Source organism: Ambystoma mexicanum, chromosome 2q (assembly GCF_040938575.1).
Source record: "Ambystoma mexicanum isolate Mex_15411 chromosome 2q, UKY_AmexF1_1, whole genome shotgun sequence".
In the NCBI taxonomy this organism is placed as follows: domain Eukaryota; kingdom Metazoa; phylum Chordata; class Amphibia; order Caudata; family Ambystomatidae; genus Ambystoma; species Ambystoma mexicanum.
In genome coordinates this window covers 693,905,901-693,913,400 of record NC_090924.1, presented here as the reverse complement: position 1 = coordinate 693,913,400, position 7,500 = coordinate 693,905,901, and the positions used below count along the sequence as shown (strand labels likewise).

General features: G+C 55.6%; 4 non-coding genes across 4 annotated transcripts; all 4 read right to left on the bottom strand.

Moving 5' to 3' along the window:
- Window positions 1–616: 616 nt before the first annotated feature.
- TRNAV-AAC (transfer RNA valine (anticodon AAC)) lies at window positions 617–689 on the bottom strand. Its single transcript has one exon. It is a non-coding gene; the product is annotated as a tRNA-Val (tRNA).
- Window positions 690–2,031: 1,342 nt separating this feature from the next.
- On the bottom strand, window positions 2,032–2,143 carry TRNAL-CAA (transfer RNA leucine (anticodon CAA)). Its single transcript has 2 exons — window positions 2,106–2,143; window positions 2,032–2,077 (listed from the first exon to the last, which is right to left on the bottom strand). It is a non-coding gene; the product is annotated as a tRNA-Leu (tRNA).
- Window positions 2,144–2,431: 288 nt separating this feature from the next.
- Window positions 2,432–2,504, bottom strand: TRNAV-AAC (transfer RNA valine (anticodon AAC)). Its single transcript has one exon. It is a non-coding gene; the product is annotated as a tRNA-Val (tRNA).
- Window positions 2,505–6,013: 3,509 nt separating this feature from the next.
- TRNAV-AAC (transfer RNA valine (anticodon AAC)) lies at window positions 6,014–6,086 on the bottom strand. Its single transcript has one exon. It is a non-coding gene; the product is annotated as a tRNA-Val (tRNA).
- Window positions 6,087–7,500: the final 1,414 nt, after the last annotated feature.

The window sequence follows — 7,500 nt, the reverse complement described above, 5'->3', positions numbered from 1 at the left end:
TGCCACCAAGCCAGCCACTAGAAAATGCAGGTTTTGCAGCCGTGGGCCAGTGGGGGTTTAAGGGCAGGTGTGCCTCCGGCGTCTCTGGCAGACAGCTCCAGTTGCAAGGCAGCAGAAGAGAACAGGGAGGCTTGCCAGGCGCTGCATTCGGGGGCCCCCACGAGGTTTTCCGCAAGCCTTACACTCTGAAATGTGCTCAAAAAAATGAGCCCGGCTTGTCAGGAGTGGGATTTGAACCCACGCCTCCAATCGGAGACCAGAACACCCAGATGCAGGGAAGAGCTGCGCCTCTTGAGTCTGGCGCCTTAGACCACTCGACCACCCTGACAGCTATGGGCAGGATTGGGAAAGATTCTTCAGTACCCAATGTCGCCACGTGCCAGCGCCGTTTTTCATGCCCCGATCTCTGCATCAAAAGTACCCAAACACTCACTTAAGGACCCAGGGATGGCAGGAAACGCCCACTGATGGAGCCAGTGGACAGTTTGCAGGGTGCAAATAAGGGCTGGCCTCAGATCACTCATGGCATAGTGCCGGCCTGTCCATACCTGTCGAAACCTGCATGCGGTCAAATGTGTCCGATTGACATTGTGGAAATAAAAAGAAACCAGCACCATGTTTCTGCCCGGTCTCGAACCGGGGACCTTTCGCGTGTTAGGCGAATGTGATAACCACTACACTACAGAAACAGCTCTGGTAGGCTGCGCTCTAGTGTGCTGGGACAGCTTTCAGTTGAAAGGCTTTGTGGCACTGATGTCTCATGGGGCCCGCTGGTACCTGCCAGGTGGCACACACCAACGTGAAAGTTTGGCGCAAGCCTGCGCCGGACCTACATGGCAGCACTCACAGCACCTCACACACAGGCTGCAGACACATACAAAAGACCAAGCTGGATGCAACAGTGGCGCGAGCCATGGCAGTCCCCACCCAGAAGGCATGTCCAAACCGTTATACATCAGCTCGCCGCCAGCGCATCATTACAAAGGAGGGGGAATTTCCAACACTGCCTCTTGGGCCATGGGCTTAAAAGCAGCCAACCATTGGCGACGGGCATCGAACCAGATACGGTCACGCACAAACTATTTTTGGGGGAGAATTTGGGGACTCTGTGTTTTTTTTTTTCGGCGCTCCAAAAAAAAGGGCTTGTCCGGGATTTGAACCCGGGGCCTCTCGCACCCTAAGCGAGAATCATACCCCTAGACCAACGGGCAACCGCATGCAGAGAACAGTGAGGGGGAGGGGTGTGGTCTGCTTACCTCACTTGGCGCCATGCCCCAGTCGCTCCACGGCCTGACCCCTGCGTGTCACGTGGCCTGCCCCTGGCGCAAGCGCAGAGGACTGAGCTGCCTCTCAAGCAGAGAAACAAGAAGAAGAGCGGCAGCCTTCGCTGGCCAAAGGCCATCTGCTGACGCTCGATCGGGCTCGATCAGGCTCGATCAGGCGAGATATATGTGGCCGACCGGCCTAGAGCGCAAACCTGTGCTGCTCAGGGTGGGCAGCTTCCCAGCAGGAGGATGTGTCTTGAAAGCCGACAGAGGCAAGAAGGCGCACTCCCTCAGCCCGCTCCAACCTCTGGATTCCTGCGAATTTCAGAAGAGAACTCTGGGGCAGCATGGCTTCTGTCATCTCCCAACAGCCTCTCTGTTCTTGCTATGTAAATACCTTTACATCCCCCGAACTGAGCATGTCTGTTTTTTTATTTTTATTTTGCTGAGGTGTGGTGCCTTCAACGACCGACAGGTGGCAGGAGAGCACTTTCTCCAACTGTGAAGGGGACTTTTTTCACTTCCTGAGTAGACTGGGCTCAGTGACATATGCCACCAAGCCAGCCACTAGAAAATGCAGGTTTTGCAGCCGTGGGCCAGTGGGGGTTTAAGGGCAGGTGTGCCTCCGGCGTCTCTGGCAGACAGCTCCAGTTGCAAGACAGCAGAAGAGAACAGGGAGGCTTGCCGGGCGCTGCATTCGGGGGCCCCCACGAGGTTTTCCGCAAGCCTTACACTCTGAAATGTGCTCAAAAAAATGAGCCCGGCTTGTCAGGAGTGGGATTTGAACCCACGCCTCCAATCGGAGACCAGAACACCCAGATGCAGGGAAGAGCTGCGCCTCTTGAGTCTGGCGCCTTAGACCACTCGGCCACCCTGACAGCTATGGGCAGGATTGGGAAAGATTCTTCAGTACCCAATGTCGCCAGGTGCCAGCGCCGGTTTTCATGCCCCGATCTCTGCATCAAAAGTACCCAAACACTCACTTAAGGACCCAGGGATGGCAGGAAACGCCCACTGATGGAGCCAGTGGACAGTTTGCAGGGTGCAAATAAGGGCTGGCCTCAGATCACTCATGGCGTAGTGCCGGCCTGTCCATACCTGTCGAAACCTGCATGCGGTCAAATGTGTCCGATTGACATTGTGGAAATAAAAAGAAACCAGCACCATGTTTCTGCCTGGTCTCGAACCGGGGACCTTTCGCGTGTTAGGCGAATGTGATAACCACTACACTACAGAAACAGCTCTGGTAGGCTGCGCTCTAGTGTGCTGGGACAGCTTTCAGTTGAAAGGCTTTGTGGCACTGATGTCTCATGGGGCCCGCTGGTACCTGCCAGGTGGCACACACCAACGTGAAAGTTTGGCGCAAGCCTGCGCCGGACCTACATGGCAGCACTCACAGCACCTCACACACAGGCTGCAGACACATACAAAAGACCAAGCTGGATGCAACAGTGGCACGAGCCATGGCAGTCCCCACCCAGAAGGCATGTCCAAACCTTTATACATCAGCTCGCCGCCAGCGCATCATTACAAAGGAGGGGGAATTTCCAACACTGCCTCTTGGGCCATGGGCTTAAAAGCAGCCAACCATTGGCGACGGGCATCGAACCAGATACGGTCACGCACAAACTATTTTTGGGGGGGAATTGGGGACTCTGTGTTTTTTGTTTTCGGCGCTCCAAAAAAAAGGGCTCATCCAGGATTTGAACCCGGGACCTCTTGCACCCTAAGCGAGAATCATACCCCTAGACCAACGAGCCACCCCATGCAGAGAGCAGTGAGGGGGAGGAGGGTGGTCTGCTTACCTCACTTGGCGCCATGCCCCAGTCTCTCCACGGCCTGACCCCTGCGTGTCACGTGGCCTGCCCCTGGCGCAAGCGCAGAGGACTGAGCTGCCTCTCAAGCAGAGAAACAAGAAGAAGAGCGGCAGCCTTCGCTGGCCAAAGGCCATCTGCTGCCGCTCGATCGGGCTCGATCAGGCGAGATATATGTGGCCGACCGGCCTAGAGCGCAAACCTGTGCTGCTCAGGGTGGGCAGCTTCCCAGCAGGAGGATGTGTCTTGAAAGCCGACAGAGGCAAGAAGGCGCACTCCCTCAGCCCGCTCCAACCTCTGGATTCCTGCGAATTTCAGAAGAGAACTCTGGGGCAGCATGGCTTCTGTCATCTCCCAACAGCCTCTCTGTTCTTGCTATTCAAATACCTTTACATCCCCCGGACTGAGCATGTCTGTTTTTTTATTTTTATTTTGCTGAGGTGTGGTGCCTTCAACGACCGACAGGTGGCAGGAGAGCACTTTCTCCAACTGTGAAGGGGACTTTTTTCACTTCCTGAGTAGACTGGGCTCAGTGACATATGCCACCAAGCCAGCCACTAGAAAATGCAGGTTTTGCAGCCGTGGGCCAGTGGGGGTTTAAGGGCAGGTGTGCCTCCGGCGTCTCTGGCAGACAGCTCCAGTTGCAAGGCAGCAGAAGAGAACAGGGAGGCTTGCCGGGCGCTGCATTCGGGGGCCCCCAAGAGGTTTTCCGCAAGCCTTACAGTCTGAAATGTGCTCAAAAAAATGAGCCCGGCTTGTCAGGAGTGGGATTTGAACCCACACCTTCAATCGGAGACCAGAACACCCAGATGCAGGGAAGAGCTGCGCCTCATACCACTCGGCCACCCTGACAGCTATGGGCAGGATTGGGAAAGATTCTTCAGTACCCAATGTCGCCACGTGCCAGCGCTGGTTTTCATGCCCCGATCTCTGCATCAAAAGTACCCAAACACTCACTTAAGGACCCAGGGATGGCAGGAAACGCCCACTGATGGAGCCAGTGGACAGTTTGCAGGGTGCAAATAAGGGCTGGCCTCAGATCACTCATGGCGTAGTGCCGGCTTGTCCATACCTGTCGAAACCTGCATGCGGTCAAATGTGTCCGATTGACATTGTGGAAATAAAAAGAAACCAGCACCATGTTTCTGCCCGGTCTCGAACCGGGGACCTTTCGAGTGTTAGGCGAATGTGATAACCACTACACTACAGAAACAGCTCTGGTAGGCTGCGCTCTAGTGTGCTGGGACAGCTTTCAGTTGAAAGGCTTTGTGGCACTGATGTCTCATGGGGCCCGCTGGTACCTGCCAGGTGGCACACACCAACGTGAAAGTTTGGCGCAAGCCTGCGCAGGACCTACATGGCAGCACTCACAGCACCTCACACACAGGCTGCAGACACATACAAAAGACCAAGCTGGATGCAACAGTGGCGCGAGCCATGGCAGTCCCCACCCAGAAGGCATGTCCAAACCTTTATACATCAGCTCGCCGCCAGCGCATCATTACAAAGGAGGGGGAATTTCCAACACTGCCTCTTGGGCCATGGGCTTAAAAGCAGCCAACCATTGGCGACGGGCAGCGAACCAGATACGGTCACGCACAAACTATTTTTGGGGGGGAATTGGGGACTCTGTGTTTTTTGTTTTCGGCGCTCCAAAAAAAAGGGCTCGTCCGGGATTTGAACCCGGGACCTCTCGCACCCTAAGTGAGAATCATACCCCTAGACCAACGAGCCACCGCATGCAGAGAGCAGTGAGGGGGAGGGGGGTGGTCTTCTTACCTCACTTGGCGCCATGCCCCAGTCTCTCCACGGCCTGACCCCTGCGTGTCACGTGGCCTGCCCCTGGCGCAAGCGCAGAGGACTGAGCTGCCTCTCAAGCAGAGAAACAAGAAGAAGAGCGGCAGCCTTCGCTGGCCAAAGGCCATCTGCTGCCGCTCGATCGGGCGAGATATATGTGGCCGACCGGCCTAGAGCGCAAACCTGTGCTGCTCAGGGTGGGCAGCTTCCCAGCAGGAGGATGTGTCTTGAAAGCCGACAGAGGCAAGAAGGCGCACTCCCTCAGCCCGCTCCAACCTCTGGATTCCTGCGAATTTCAGAAGAGAACTCTGGGGCAGCATGGCTTCTGTCATCTCCCAACAGCCTCTCTGTTCTTGCTATGTAAATACCTTTACATCCCCCGAACTGAGCATGTCTGTTTTTTTATTTTTATTTTGCTGAGGTGTGGTGCCTTCAACGACCGACAGGTGGCAGGAGAGCACTTTCTCCAACTGTGAAGGGGACTTTTTTCACTTCCTGAGTAGACTGGGCTCAGTGACATATGCCACCAAGCCAGCCACTAGAAAATGCAGGTTTTGCAGCCGTGGGCCAGTGGGGGTTTAAGGGCAGGTGTGCCTCCGGCGTCTCTGGCAGACAGCTCCAGTTGCAAGGCAGCAGAAGAGAACAGGGAGGCTTGCCGGGCGCTGCATTCGGGGGCCCCCACGAGGTTTTCCGCAAGCCTTACACTCTGAAATGTGCTCAAAAAAATGAGCCCGGCTTGTCAGGAGTGGGATTTGAACCCACGCGTCCAATCGGAGACCAGAACACCCAGATGCAGGGAAGAGCTGCGCCTCTTGAGTCTGGCGCCTTAGACCACTCGACCACCCTGACAGCTATGGGCAGGATTGGGAAAGATTCTTCAGTACCCAATGTCGCCACGTGCCAGCGCCGTTTTTCATGCCCCGATCTCTGCATCAAAAGTACCCAAACACTCACTTAAGGACCCAGGGATGGCAGGAAACGCCCACTGATGGAGCCAGTGGACAGTTTGCAGGGTGCAAATAAGGGCTGGCCTCAGATCACTCATGGCATAGTGCCGGCCTGTCCATACCTGTCGAAACCTGCATGCGGTCAAATGTGTCCGATTGACATTGTGGAAATAAAAAGAAACCAGCACCATGTTTCTGCCCGGTCTCGAACCGGGGACCTTTCGCGTGTTAGGCGAATGTGATAACCACTACACTACAGAAACAGCTCTGGTAGGCTGCGCTCTAGTGTGCTGGGACAGCTTTCAGTTGAAAGGCTTTGTGGCACTGATGTCTCATGGGGCCCGCTGGTACCTGCCAGGTGGCACACACCAACGTGAAAGTTTGGCGCAAGCCTGCGCCGGACCTACATGGCAGCACTCACAGCACCTCACACACAGGCTGCAGACACATACAAAAGACCAAGCTGGATGCAACAGTGGCGCGAGCCATGGCAGTCCCCACCCAGAAGGCATGTCCAAACCGTTATACATCAGCTCGCCGCCAGCGCATCATTACAAAGGAGGGGGAATTTCCAACACTGCCTCTTGGGCCATGGGCTTAAAAGCAGCCAACCATTGGCGACGGGCATCGAACCAGATACGGTCACGCACAAACTATTTTTGGGGGGGAATTGGGGACTCTGTGTTTTTTTTTTTCGGCGCTCCAAAAAAAAGGGCTTGTCCGGGATTTGAACCCGGGGCCTCTCGCACCCTAAGCGAGAATCATACCCCTAGACCAACGAGCCACCGCATGCAGAGAACAGTGAGGGGGAGGGGGGTGGTCTGCTTACCTCACTTGGCGCCATGCCCCAGTCGCTCCACGGCCTGACCCCTGCTTGTCACGTGGCCTGCCCCTGGCGCAAGCGCAGAGGACTGAGCTGCCTCTCAAGCAGAGAAACAAGAAGAAGAGCGGCAGCCTTCGCTGGCCAAAGGCCATCTGCTGCCGCTCGATCGGGCTCGATCAGGCGAGATATATGTGGCCGACTGGCCTAGAGCGCAAACCTGTGCTGCTCAGGGTGGGCAGCTTCCCAGCAGGAGGATGTGTCTTGAAAGACGACAGAGGCAAGAAGGCGCACTCCCTCAGCCCGCTCCAACCTCTGGATTCCTGCGAATTTCAGAAGAGAACTCTGGGGCAGCATGGCTTCTGTCATCTCCCAACAGCCTCTCTGTTCTTGCTATTCAAATACCTTTACATCCCCCGGACTGAGCATGTCAGTTTTTTTATTTTTATTTTGCTGAGGTGTGGTGCCTTCAACGACCGACAGGTGGCAGGAGAGCACTTTCTCCAACTGTGAAGGGGACTTTTTTCACTTCCTGAGTAGACTGGGCTCAGTGACATATGCCACCAAGCCAGCCACTAGAAAATGCAGGTTTTGCAGCCGTGGGCCAGTGGGGGTTTAAGGGCAGGTGTGCCTCCGGCGTCTCTGGCAGACAGCTCCAGTTGCAAGGCAGCAGAAGAGAACAGGGAGGCTTGCCGGGCGCTGCATTCGTGGGCCCCCAAGAGGTTTTCCGCAAGCCTTACACTCTGAAATTTGCTCAAAAAAATGAGCCCGGCTTGTCAGGAGTGGGATTTGAACCCACGCCTCCAATCGGAGACCATAACACCCAGATGCAGGGAAGAGCTGCGCCTCTTGAGTCT